Here is a 14,310-nt window from a genome sequence, read left to right on the forward strand (position 1 = left end):
CGGGGGTCCCCCCGCTCCGGAAAGTTACATGTGCAGCCTCTGCAGGGAAATCCCAGCGGAGGTTCGGGAGTTTCATTTAATTTTGCTGAAGGAATTAATTTTTTTTTAAAAAAGCTCCATAGCACAAAAGAAGCGGCGGCGGCTGGGGAGCGGAGGGAGGCTCGCAGCGGAGCGTGGGGTGGGTTTTGTGTGTGGCTGCTGCGGGAGGCTCCGAGGTGGATCTATGGACAGGGGGTCCGGTTTCAGGAGAGGGAGCTGCAGGGAAGAAAAGCCAGATGATAAAATTTCCTGTCGCTGCTGTTAAGGGGCTTCTCTCCACGCTGGATCTGAAGGACGGAGATTTTTACGAGAAGAGTTTTGTGTTGTGTGTAAATAAAGCAGGCTTTAATGATGCTAGAGGGTCTCAATGTATAAAGCTCCTTGATGCTTTTGAGGAGAACCTGGAAAGTATAAATGCATTTGGTTTACGGTGGAACGTTAATGGAAAATATCGGACTGTTAAAAGGAAAGAGAAGTGGGCAATAGCGATGTGAAAGATCCCTCGCTAATGAGAAGAAATAAGGGAAGGGAGATGAAAGAGGTCTGGGAAGGCAGAAGAGCTGTTCCACATATTCAATCACAAAGAGGACATGGTGCAGCCATGTTTGATGGTGGAGCATGGAGCAAACCTGCTGGGTCTGGGCGGGCTGGTACCCGCGGACAGGAGGCTGTGGAGCGGCTCTTCCCTGAGTGGTGGCACAAGGAACATCCTGGGACAAATCTGTGCTCGGGAGGAGGGGGAAGAGGGAGACGGAAACGGTGTTTTGAATGAAGAAGTCAAGAATAAGTGGCAGAGGGTCATCTGGATTGTAAAGCACTGCAGGATTCTCTCCTGTAGTCATGTGTTTGTGGCGGGTAACCGGCGCGAGTTGAGATGAAAATACATCTGAGCTTTTGAGCTGCCTGCTGTAGAAATGGTTCTTTTAGATGTGCTAATTGCTGTCCTTCTGGGTGCATTCCCGGCCCGCTCTGGCAGGCAGTGCAGCATCCCGTTTTGCTGTGACATTGGAGTCATGTTTTAGCCAGATCTGCTTAGACCTATGCAGTAAATTAGGGAGCAATTGCTGACTGGGAGAGGTTATTTTGGTGTGGTTTTATAAGCCATAGGAAAAAAGGTGATAAATGCTGGTGAAATAGCGTAGTGATGCTATATTGATTCATCAGTATATAAACAGCTCTGCTGCATGGGAATGTTTCTGGGAGAACCTGCAGTTGCCTCCTTTTTCTGCATCTTGGATGCTTTGGGAGGAGATTGTATAGTTAGCGTGGAATTAAAGTAAGAGGCAGTATAATCTGACAATTTTCACACTGGGAAATAAATTCTGAATTCTCAATAAATGAACTTTTTTTTCTCCCCTCCTAAAACTGCAAGTAATACCGAGGTGTTTCTGAACCAGAATGGTAGTAGAGAGTAGAACCTATAAATAGTTCTTCTTTTTTGTAATATTTGTAGGGGTGTGTGCAGCTATATGTGTCTTCTGCAACAGTTACAAATTGCTTTTGTAACATTTTTAATCTGATATTTTTGTTTCTGAAGTTGTCTTCAGCAGCATCAAAGTATCATTTTTTCAAGTCCTCAGTGTAGCACTCTGAGAAATGTAGTAAGTTACTGGAGGAAAAGGGTTGGATCAAGAGAATGAATGATTCTAGATACAAATTTGGCAGGAGTTGTTCCATTTTAATTTGGGCAGAGCTCTGAAAACATGTCGGTTTCCAGTGCTCTGGGTATTTAGGCAAAAACTGATTTCTCACTCTGTGTTCTCCCTTCCGCTGGAAAGGAAACCACACAAACAACCTGTATTTAATATATGCCGTTTTCTTTTGTTGATAATGGCATTTCTTTTTTAAACAAAATTAAATTTCCATTTACTTTAGAACTCAGTTCTCTTTTTTTTTTTATGGGTTTTCAGGAGCAGGTGTGGTAAGCAGCAAATGCCTGTTCTACATGTGACTCATGTGGTTTGAAGGGCTGAAAGTTGAGGCAAAAGCAAGTGTTTTTAACTGTAGTTCAGAAATTTGCTAGAAAAATCAGCAATGTTTGATCAGGCCTGACTTGCACCCTGTATCTCTGATCTACTAGGCTGCATGCGTGTTCATGATTCACCCTTTAAATTTAGCAAATAAGTAAAATCAGCTTGCTTTTTAGAGCTCATAGAATGTTAATGTGCTTGGAGTTACGTAGAATTTCTGTTCATTCCTTGGGGGAGAAAAAGGCTGGTTGCAGAAAGCCTCATACTTCAGAAGCAATAAAATCCCTTTGGCAACGTGTGAGTTATTCCCAAAACAGGCTTTTAGCCTTGTGCTGTGCTGTGAGTGCATCCTGTGCCTTTGGGTTGCAAATCCTATTGTAGACTTCCTTCTGATATTGCACTTGATTCTGGACTTTGAGTAACATCTCAAGATTGTCCCTGTGAGTGTAAAGGGACCCATAACCAGCAGAATTATTAGATGTCCTAATGCAGCATTTCTGTCCTGTATGAGGTGGAATGCTGGGGATAATGAGATCGTCTGGGGCCTCCCAGCAATCCGGTGTTGCAGAACAAAACCTGGAGGTCTCATGTAACCCTGCTTGCAGCTTCTGCCACCCAAGCCCTGCAGAATTCTTCCTGCCTGTTGTACTCCAAACATTCAGGAGCTGAGGAGGAGGCAGTGGCTTAAGGACAAAGTGCAGGCACAGCACCAAAACATTTTGTTTTTCACCTGGGTTCAAGTGTGCATTAAGGGCTGACAGGTGTAGTACATATTTATTTCACGTCTGATTCTTGAAAACTGGCAGTGTTTTCTAAAAACTTAAGTGGAAGTGATAAGTAAAGGTTATGTAGGGGTGCACAGACTTGTACCTTCAGTGCTGCTCTTTGGGGACAACGAGCTGTGAAAGCACACTGGGATCTCCTTCACCTTTTTCCTCTCTTGTCTAATGGGAAAGAACAAGGAGCATGGCACCCACAGGTCTTCTGAAGGGTACTTTAGCGGGTAAAATCATAAGAGTGTGTCACACTTCCCACCAGTGTCCTTTTGTGTGGTATGAAGCCCTTGAAACAAGTGGGACTACATTGCAGACTGAGCTGAAACCGACCTCAGCACTTTGGGTCTTGTTGAATTAAAAAGTTCAGGGTAGAAAAGGCTGTGGCTGGTGTATTGAACGGAATGAACTTTCTTGAGTATGACATTTGGTATAGGATGTAGTCTGGGGGAGTTAGGTGTAAATTTGTGGTTAGGTAGTCCAGGAAAAATTCTGCCTTTTCAGAGCACTGCCACAGCACATCAGGTTCAGGTGGCCAAGTGATCGAATGTGGAAAGTTTTATCTTTTTGTTATGAATGTTTCAGAGGTGCAGACACTGTGGGTTTGTCGCTGTGGGATTTTTTTTCCACATTCAGTGTAAAATTTAAAAAAAAAGAGCCTGGAGAGGGAGGTGATTTAATCAAGTTTTTCCTTGACCTTTGTGAAAGCTGGGTGGCTGCTAACAGCTGTCACTGTCCTTTCAGCCTGTGAGAAGGTGGATATTCAGTATTTGCACGGGTCTTAATTTGCTGCCGGAATGCGAGGGGCTCTGTTGGCCAACTCCTGACGGAAGCAATACATTGGGGACCACACCTTTTGTTTATAGGGTGTTCCAGCATGCTTTACTATGAAAAAACATGGTTTGTGGATATGTTTTGGGGTTTTTTGTCTTTTAAAGTTCATTCCACATAGCTGCAACTCGGAGAACTTGAAGGCCCCCTTGCTATTTGTAACTGCTAAATCGTTTCCTCTTTCAGTACTCGGGCCTCTATTTCATCAGCAGAATTTGTGTTTAAACAGCTGTAATCTTGCATTTCTGCAATTTGCTTGAATGCAGCATTGTTCTTCAATGGTATTTGCAATGTATGGGTGTTGCATGTGGTGGTGACTCACATTTGGAAACCATCTGGAGTACCTGGGTGATTTTAACCTTTGTGGCATTGCATAGTGTGTGTAGTAGTCAAATGTGATCTCAGTTGAAAAGTCTGTTATCTTCTGCTTGTAAGAGCATCTGCAGAGCTGGATCTAGGTTTGATGTGTTGATCCTTGAGCCAACATCCAGTTTTATTGTATGCAGCCCTGTAGCTGATTGCAGACAATAGAAATTGTGTGTCATCCCACCCATCCCATTCTCACACCTCCTACAGCCCTCACCCCCCAAGCTCTTTGGGGTTGCGCGTTAAGTGTTATTTTCCAAGACTTAAAAGAAAAGGAGATGGTGTCTGATGGGAAAAGGACGCAAGTAATTAGTTTTGCATGATAAGTCATGGGTTAACTCTGATGAGCTGAGAGTTTCCATTATGGGCCTAACCTTCACAGGTGGGTGGGTGAATCGTTCGCAGCTTAGACAATCTTCTCCTGTGGTGACGGCAAATACTCTTCTGAAACGTCTATTTTATTCTAAATTTGCTGCGAAACTTACTTGATGACGTTCAGACTACTCCCAGAAGCAGAGCTGGGTATCCCCGACTCTTTTTTTTGTATGTGTCAATTTCATAGAAACTTGGTTCCTGTTTAGTAACATGTTAAAACTTTTGTATATTTCAAGGAGTCTGGAATTTCACCCACAAAAATATACTATAAAAGCACCCTAAGAGCAAATACAGTGAAAGGCTGAGGTCAGTAACGAATGAATAATATTTATAATTTTTGCTTGGTTATTCTAAAGCTCTTAGTAAAAGTTGTACGTAGAGTGCTAGAGATGGGCACTTCAAAGCAAAACACACTTTTTATTAGTTAAGTAGTATTAGTTTAGTATTCTGCATAATTATTTGGACATAGTTATTTGAGGTAGCGAAATTGTCTGACATTAATATCCCCTTATTTCACTCGCTGTTTTAAGTGGTCAGCCTGTACATGCAGATTAGTGAGTGAGGAATAGTTTATAGAAGCTGAGTCATTACGGAGTATCTGCATTCTGCAGCTCACACCTTTGTGTGCATGCCCAGCTCAGGGTGGGATTCGGGGCTGCTGCAGCCTCTGTGCTCGTGCAGTGTCAACTTAGTGCCATCAGAGTCCTTTCCGTGAGCTTAAAAAGAGGATTTTTTAAACTTTAGGATGATGTGTTGTATGGGGGCTGCCCTGCTGCTCGCAGGCTGGGAGGATAATGGGGTTTTGTGAGAAGTCCCTGCTTCACCCCTTGGTACCTGCAGGCACCAGGAGTGGAAATATTCCCTTTTGGTACCTGAAGAGCTGCTGGGACTTTAATGTTTGAATGTCTGAGTAATTTCGTTTACAATTCTGACTTGCTTGAAGAAAGAGGGTTTTTATAATATTGTCAAACCACCTATTCTCGTATTTCCTACCTATTCATTAAAGAATGGGGGATTTACGCTCTTTCAGCGTGAGTCAAGACTTGCAGAATTCAGTGTTTTCCCTTCCAGCCGTATCGTGGCTCCTCAAGATCCCCCGCTTCCTTGAACCATATGGGGAAGGCAGTCAAACATGAGCCGATGTTTTTCTGGTCTCTTTGCAGCTCATTAGTGTACTCATGTTGTGAAACATTTTTTTAGGGCAGAATTTCAAAAGCTGTAAAACACTCTTTTAAAGCTGAATTTCAAAAGCTGAGTTCCGCATAAAGAGTAGGAGCCACTGTTGCACTGTGACACCGTAACTTAATAACCTGCTTTACATTATTGCCTTTGATTGCTGGACAGGTAACCTGCTAATGAATTTTTGGAAATTCACTTTCATCCTGTTTGAAATACTGCTGCTGAGATTGGTTCTACATTGAATCCAGTCCAGCTGTCAAAATCCAATGGTTTGTTGAGTTTCCTTAGTGTTCATGTAAATATTTTAAAATAACTTCCCCCTTCAGTATGATTGTACACTTCAGATGAAAATTCTCTTCTTCCTTTCACCCCTAGAAACTCTGCTTTTCTATTTTTTTTTCCTGAAAACAGTAAGCCGGTTAAATTGGTAAACACTGTTGTCTCTTGGTGTATTGCAGTCTTTGCCATTCTTTTCAGTCAATAGCTTTGGCTCTAAAACACAAAGGAGTGGAAAAGTGGTGTATATATATCGTGTATGTATGTGCAGGATATATGCTTTTTAGTCTTCTCAGGCAGGTGTGGTGAGGTGGTTTGCATCCCTTTGGAATTGAACACTATCACTCTGTCTGGAGACAACTTTATTAACCTGGTCAATAATTTCTTTTGGCTCAGTTTATTAAGAATGGCTTGTTGGCATAATTAAATAAAATGTTTCTTCTTGCATCCAAAAATGGGAAAAAACTGTAGAAGGGCTTCTAGATTAACTCTTCTGTAAGTAAAGTGCAAGAATGAAATATTGTTTGCCTGGTGTTCATTGCTGATCGCTGAAGCAGATCATGTTGTAAACCATGTAAAGAAGCAGTTCTGTTGAATGTTGTCCTTAATTTATTTGAGGAAGAGTCAGCCTAATTGGCAAAACAATCAAAAGAACAACAGCAATCTCCCAGATGCCCTCGGAAACCCTGTAAAGCAATAAAACTTGAAAAGGAGTCACTTGGGAATTAATGTCTGGTTCAGAAGGATGGCCCCCAATGAGCTACCAAATCACCCAGATATCCTTAATCCTGAGGAAATCCCAGAGTGGATTATTCTTCTTGTTGTAGCTGAAACAATATAGATTTTTTTCCATTAAATGTGTCACTTGGCCATCTCTTGTTCAGTGTTTTTCAAGTGCTTCTGTTTGGGACGTGAAGTGTTTTTATAAAGTAAAACCTTCAGTTCTGCCCTTGCAGTGGGGCTGGTGTAAGTGCTGCCGGTACCATTCCTTCCCTGAAGGGGAAGGGTAGTTTGTAGTGTTTAGATTTACTCCTCTGGGAATAGCAGGTACAATTTCTCTCATAAATTATTCATTTTATAGTTCAAAAATTAATTTCAATGCTCTGAGTCTGTGGCTGTGCAGATAAAGGAGTGCTACCTATGTGACAGGAGAAGGATTGTCTTGCAGGGATTCTGAGCATATTCCTTATTCTTGGAGATTTTTCTCCAATTAACACCAAGAAATTGCTTATTTGATGCCTTGGACAGTTTTCTCTGTCTCAGACTATTCTAGACTGAGCTGGCAGCCCTTCTTATTGAGAATATATTTAACATTTTTATTCAAATCATCTGTTTTCTACTGCTTAATTTTTTTTCCCTGTTAGGTTGCTCAGGCTGCAGTTTTCCACTTTGTGTCTGCCTCTTGCTTTTTGTGTTTCAGAGCAGTTGGGATCGAGGGCCAGTGTATTGCACATGCTGAACACGATGCCTCTTTGGTTTTGGAAAGCTGTAGTGTTCCCATTCATTGGAGCAAGGTTTTGAAATTTGGCAGACAGAAGCTGTTGAACAGGGATATGCCTGCTGCTCTTGTTGAGAAAATATTCCTCAATTAGACAAACCTGTAAGTCCTTGGAAAAATACCACGTTGCCTGTACTCAGTGAAGATGTTATTGACCAAATCTTCCTGGGTGCTGGCTATGTTTTGGCCTTGGAGGGATTTTCGTGGGGCAAGATGAGGTCACCCACAGAATAATTGAAGGCTCAGTCTGGTCCTTGCAGGAGAGCAGCCAGACTCCCCATGCCAGGGCTGCTGAAGGCCAGGGTGGAGCTGGGCAGCCTCCTCTGCTCTCAGGCTCCTTTGTTGGCACTCGGTGGCACAGAGGCAGAAGCTGGCTGGAGGACAGCTCTGCTGGGTGGGATCTGGGCTGTTATGGGGGAGCAGAACGGGTCAGTGAGCAGGGGGAGAGGAGGATGGAAAGCATGGCTGCACCAAGTCAAGGTAAAGATCCCTCTGACCACTTTTATTCTTTGTTTATAGCAGCAAACCGGTTCTTCTGTCCTCATGGACTGGTTCTTGTTACACTCACCTGGGGGTGAGCGAGGTGTGTGGTCAGAGAGGAAACCACCTGGTTCAGGAGACTCTGGAGAGGGAGGACTGGAGATCATACCAGGATCTAGTTACAGACAGTTGGGTCTGCCGGTCTAGGAATTGTTCCTGTGATGGAAGTGCCAGGGATGATGGAGAGGGTCATTTGAGAAGAGATAATTCAAATTGGCAGTTCTGACAGTGAGTGAAGGAAGACTAGTAGAACGAAGGAAACGGCAGAAATGAGCTCAGTGAGCTCAGGAGGAGAAAATTAATTTAAACAAGGAAAACAAGGAAACAGCTTGGATAAAAGCACATAGAGCAGGGCTGGGCTCTGGGCAGGACAGGTGGGATTGTGACTTGCTGTCAGACTGGATGTGCAGTGGGATTAGTGCATTAGGAATGGCAAGTCAAGAGTTTGATGGGATCAGGAGAAAGTATAGTGGGTGCACAAGGGGAAGGAATAAGCAAGGAGCAAAGGATGAAGACTAGATAAGAAGTAAAATAGAAAAGTAGTGCAGAGACCTAGCAGTCCTCTTTTGGCTTTGTAGTATTGCTATTTTATGTGTATTTTTTCCGTGTTGTGTTTAAGTGGAGTTGACATACTGGTTACAATGTATATACATTGATTTCTGTGGTTGCATTTTGCATCTTTACTCACTGTGGAAGAATATTTGACAACATCCCCAAATAAAAGCTTCATCCAGAATTGTGTGCACTGCTGTTTTTCATTCACTCATTCTGTGCAGAAAGCCTGAAGGAATTTTATAGCAAATAAGTTGAAAATGTGTTTAGATAATATTTTTTGCTTTGCATTATACTCTTTGAGGCAGGGAGAAATGCTTTAGCACTTTTATCTTGTATTTACAAAAAGAAAAAAATGATTGGCATGGAGCAGGAAGTGAATGAAAGTGTGTTTTCTCAAAAGTTAAATGGGGAAGAGAAATATTTCTTGCCCTCTTGAGGGCTGTTGATCTGTCAAATGTGGGTCTTACAGGAGTGGCTGTCTTTAAGAGTGTTTAACTCAGGTTTTGCTGTAGTAAAATTAAAACTGGCAGTGGATGAACAGGGAGAGCTGCAATAGAGCACTATATAAATATTTTTTCACCCATCCTGGCTGTCTCTCATAACAGTCTGAGATCCTTTTGCTCATGTAGTCACTGGAAAAGCCTAAAAATAAAGGGTGAGAGGAAAGGGTTCTGTGCTGGTCAAGAGCGTTTATTTCCTTACAAGTCTTTGGAGCTGTGAAACATCTGGGTTTTGCACAGGACGCTTTTGGCATGTGTTTGTGAGTTAACACGCAAAAGCTGAAAAACTGCACAGCTCTGCTTCAGCTTTTGGTGTGCAAAACAACTCCTAAGCAAATGTTTCAGTGATGGAAATACTGGTTAGGGGTTCCTTTACTGCTTTGCTCAAGGTCACCATCATCAGCTGATCTGAGAGGCTCCATCCTCCCAAAGCACTGCCAGCCTGAGCCCCAGGACCAAGGCACCCATCACAGATTATGGTTGCATGCTTTACCTGAAACCCAAAATTGCACCAGGCAACCCTTTAGGTAGTGAGAATGCATCTCACATGACATGTGTGACTTGGTGCCTGTCTAAATCAGTGCCCTGGGGATTTACAGCCTTATTTTTGGAAGAGGGGGGGCTAGCTAGGTTCCAGCTCTATTTAAAGATAAAATCAAGTGTCTCTGGCTGTGTGGCTGCATGTGTCCTTCTGAGATGCACTGGAGTAGCCCAGGAGACCACCCTGGAAGGGGGTAGAGGGGGTGGGAGCTTGCACCCATTCCTGGTATGTGTGAGCATCTCCTCACCACCTCCTCCTCTGGAAAACTGTTGGTTTGTTGGCTGGTTTTTTTTTTTTGGTGTTTTGTTTTTTTTTTTTTTTTCATTGTGGTTCCTATTCTGATTCTTGTCTGTATCATCCTTATACTTGTATTACGTATAAAATTGCTGAAAGCTCATTTTCCAGAGGTTCAATATGATTGACACGAAACAATCTTGATATAGGAAAGCTGTAATTGTTGGAAAACTACAATTTTAGCTAGCAAATGTGCTGTTTTGAAACACATGCACCTAATTTAGGCATCATTGGATACTGGGTCTGCATAGTTGTCACGCTTGGAAAATACTTAGTCTTGAACAGAAAGGTACACAGTGCCAACATTTAATGGTCAAGGGAGTGTGTTGAATTGTTCCACTAACAAAAACCTTTTCTGAACTAAACAATACAAATATAAATATTTCACTTGGCTGTTAGCAGTTGAGTTGAAGTACTCGATGGTTGGGAACAGCATGACAGAATGGTGTGCTCCATTCACACAGAGGTCAGAAGACATTCTACATGATATTTATGGGTTTCATGCACACAATTATGGACATTTGTATTGATTTGAATCTGCTGTTGGCTTGGTGTAGTCTTCTGTGGTTTGCTTGTGGGTTAATCTCTGGGAACAGAAATGAATGGAATAGTGACAGAGGTATCAAAAGCCAGAATCCACACTAGGAGAGTTGAACAAGTGAAAAATGTCAAAATGGAAATTGAGACCCACTTTTTACAGTTAGGATGTAAGAATGAAGTGTTTGGGGGTTTCATTCATGGTATATTGACACATGTGGTGTTTGAGAGGTGCTGGTCAGTGGAGCACTACTGATTTCCCTCTGGGTGCAAGGCATCCATCCAACCTTCCTGGCAGGGGGTGGGATTGATTCTTTAATCAGAACAGCAGCAATCCATCCTGAAGCTTCCTCAAGGTATTAGGGCTAAATTAAACAGTCTGGGACTAGTGTGTAAGCCCTAATGCACTTCAAGAGGCTTTTGTGGATAGGAGAATTTTGAAAATAATCAGAAGATGAACCCAAAAATAACAGAAAAAAAAGCTACAGGCACAAATTACCCTTAAAAAGGGGACCATAATACATTTTCTTTGTGTGGTGCAATGCTTAATGCTCAGATTCTCTTAGGGAAGAAAAGATGAATGAGCTATACAGCTCTATTCATGGCACTGCATTTAGAACTTGTTTTCTCTCCTTTGTATATGTATTCCATAGCTGTTCCAAAATTAGATATGGTTACAAATACCAAATCAGTAGAATTAGGCCTCTTAAAGCCAGGAAATACACCACTTTTAAACCAACAATCACTATAGAGGAAATGTGGGATCTTATGCATATTGTGTTATGTCTTCATTTTACAAAAGGTTAAGATTGTGTTTGCTTGTGTGCATTTGCAGAGTCCATAATCTGCGTGAATTTTGTAAGGATAAAAATGTCATGCTTGTATTCAGTTTTATTTGGAATTTTATTTTAACTTGGAGGAGCAATGAAACTTGATCACTGAGCTTTAGTTGGTATAGTAAATGCTCATAAACAAGAACTAACCACAAAGTGTCAGTAGCCTTGTTAGATGTGCTTACTGCTTGTTATGGATGTCATTCATGTACAAAAGTACTCAAAAAACAAAAGTGAGGAGCCCACATGACATGTTCTGTCTTGCTCTTAGTTCTCACTTTGTCTTGGTCCATCTCACTCTGCAGACCAAGCCAGGTAAGCAGTAATTTTATTTTTCCAGAATGTTGGAATCCTTTGTAAGTATATCCATAAGGCCTGAGGACTTCATGAAAGCTGGAGTGTTTTAGGGTGGTTCTTAGTCAGAGAATTTGTCTGTGAATTCTGAATGTCCCTGATGGAAACTGGCAGGTGCTGTCATCTCGAGCCTCTGGCTTCAGAGATGCTCTGCCCAAATCTTCTCCCATAGCATGAACTTCACTGGTCCTCGTGCTTCTTGGCCTACCAGTTCAGGCCATGAATTAGCAGCCAAAAATGTGAAGAGGTGGATTTGAACTTCAGGGTTTGTGAAAAACAAACCCTTTATTTTCCCTTCCTTGGCTGGGAGCAGTTTTGATTCAACCTTTGGACCAGAGTTGTAGCTTCCAAAAACTATTTTAAGTGGAAGGCATTGTCATTGGAACAACTGTAGAGCACTGAGTGACCTCGTTGTCCTCACCGTGGGAGGGGATGTTCTTGTCAATTTGTGAGACATTTTCTTTCTTTCCCTGCCTTCTTTGTAGGTAGATAAACACACATTTGTTTTCCTCTTCCTCTCTGAATCAGTCTGGTTCAGAGGCCAAACTTGCTTTCCCTGCTTGGCAGATAAAGCATCTCATAGATTCAAGTCAGTATCCTCTTTCATATTTTTTAAATGATTCAACTGCTCATCAAGCAACTGCTCTATCCCTGTGTGATAAAATGGTTGGGGAGTCATGAGACGTTCAGGGAACTGAGCCCAGAAGCTGCAGTTGCTGTGTGAAGATCAGTAGCTCAGGCCCATTGAAGTCAAAGGTTGGACAGGAGGTTCCTGTTTGTTCTTCTAACAAAAAGCATTTCTTGTGTGTTTGAGCGCTCTTTAATCCAACGGGCAGAGCTGCAGCCTTATAATGGATGAGAGCTGAAGTAAACAAAGCATAGATATGAGGAAGAGGGAAAGGGGAAGAAGAGGAAGGCTGACACATTGTTGTGCAGATGCCTTACACCTTAGTCTTGACCTCTGCTAAAGAAAAACTTTACTTTTCTAATGTTCTGCAGCACGGCAGGTTTTTTTTTAACTATCCCATTATTTTCCCATGTGCCCCCCATGCATCTTACTTCCCATGAGTAGATTATTTATTCTCAAAACCAGTTTGTTTTGCCTTTCCTGCATTACCCGTAAGATTTATCTTATCACCATGTACTTTAGAATTTGCAGCATTTGTTTCCAAAGATGCTGCCTAAAGAGCAGTGTGATAACCTCTCACAGACTTGAGTGCCATGTCAGGAGTGTCACATTTAGCAAGGGTCCTGTAGGTCAGTGAAATGACTTATTCTGGGAGACCCAGAGCAGTGGAGAGAGATTTGCTGATGGTGACTTGGCAATGTAATAAAACAGCAAGATATTTGCAAATTTTAAAAAAGTGTTTAGAGGTGATGAGTTTTCATTTGCTCTGATGAGCTGTAACATCTAAAGGTAGGTGTTTCTTCCACAAAAATAAGGACTTGCCCTTTAATATCTTCCACTTTTGAGTAAATTGCTAGTGCTGTCTCATTTCAGTAATAAATTATTTGGAAGTCCATCCAGCAAGACTTCTGAGGAATGCCTCAGTGTCATTTTTAAGATGTCAATCCTTGTAATGCTTGGGTTTCTGCTTTTATTTAGTAAGTGCAGTGCTTAAAGTATTGTACTGTTCCAGAAGCCTCTTGTTTTGGTTTGTTTGGTTTTTTTTTTTTGTTTTGTTTTGGTTTTTTTTTTTTTTTGTTGTTGTTGTTGTTGTTTTTTTTTTTTTTTTTTTTGTTTTTTTTTTTATTTAAATATTTGCTTGTTTCATGAACTTGGATTTGTTGGCAGCATTTTTTGCTGGAGATCCCACCCCCTTTTGCTGGGTCAGCACTGTGCAATCCAGGCACTGATGGTCCCTGTCTTGCAAATTATATGACATGAATTAAAGACAAGAAAGATTGGAAGGATGGAGCACAAGACATTCAAGGATGTGGAAATCCTCAGCCTCTCCCATCTCATGACCCTTCTGGTCTTGGGTAAAATATGGCAATTTCTCTTGTGCTCCTGTTTGTTCTGGAAGTTCTCCTGTATTGTGAAATTGTAACTATTGAATAGTTACTGTAGTCTTGGACCAACCTAAAAATAGTGGGAATCTATTTTATTGTATCTTCTGATTTGAGAAGCAATATAGCAAACTGATAGTACAATTTATTTTGGGTATTGCAGTGTTCCCTGGATGTTATGAAAAGTATTCATGTCTGACAGCCACATTTCAAAGAGGTTTTTCAATATACTAATTAATTCTCTTCAAATAGTCATGCAAAAAAATGAAATACAACATCAATATTTAATGGCATCTGCTTAAAACCCTCCCAAATCGAGACTTCTGAAGTTGTGTGGGGGTGATATTCACGCATCCCTGATAAAGGGAGGATGGAATGGGTGTGTTTTCTTTTAATTTGAGGAATGAATTACTCCTTACAGATGTGATTGTGAGGTGCCCTATGTGGCCCTGCGCAAAAATAATGTAGGAATCAGCTTCATGTGTTTTTGGAGACTGTTGCACTGTGAATCCTGTGGATGTTACCAGAAAGGGAGATTGTTTCCTGAGTGGAGTGGCCTGATCTCCACCTTGCAGGCTTGTCCAGTTGCAGCAAGTTTGCAGAAGTTGCACTGAACGTGAGCTGCAGTTTTTCTTTCGCTGCAGGAAACAGTGAGCCCAAGTGACCAACATCTTACTGTGCACATCACATTGTTTCATGTTCCTCTGCTGAACAGCACAGCAATGAGCTGACCTGAATTTATGGTTCTTTTGTGAGATGTCAGTCTGCTCTTAAGCTGTTTGCAGCACTTTTATCTGTGAGCTGGCTGTGTTTGATGTTAGTGCTGTTATCATCTGCTG

At 41.8% G+C, this 14,310-nt stretch overlaps 1 protein-coding gene across 9 annotated transcripts in view; it reads left to right on the top strand.

Moving 5' to 3' along the window:
* FNBP1 (formin binding protein 1) overlaps window positions 1-14,310 on the top strand; it is an 89,695-nt gene that overhangs the window by 312 nt on the left and 75,073 nt on the right. The gene's annotated exons all lie outside the window — the stretch shown is intronic.

The sequence above is a fragment of the Vidua macroura genome, chromosome 21 (genome assembly GCF_024509145.1).
Source record: "Vidua macroura isolate BioBank_ID:100142 chromosome 21, ASM2450914v1, whole genome shotgun sequence".
Classification (NCBI taxonomy): domain Eukaryota; kingdom Metazoa; phylum Chordata; class Aves; order Passeriformes; family Viduidae; genus Vidua; species Vidua macroura.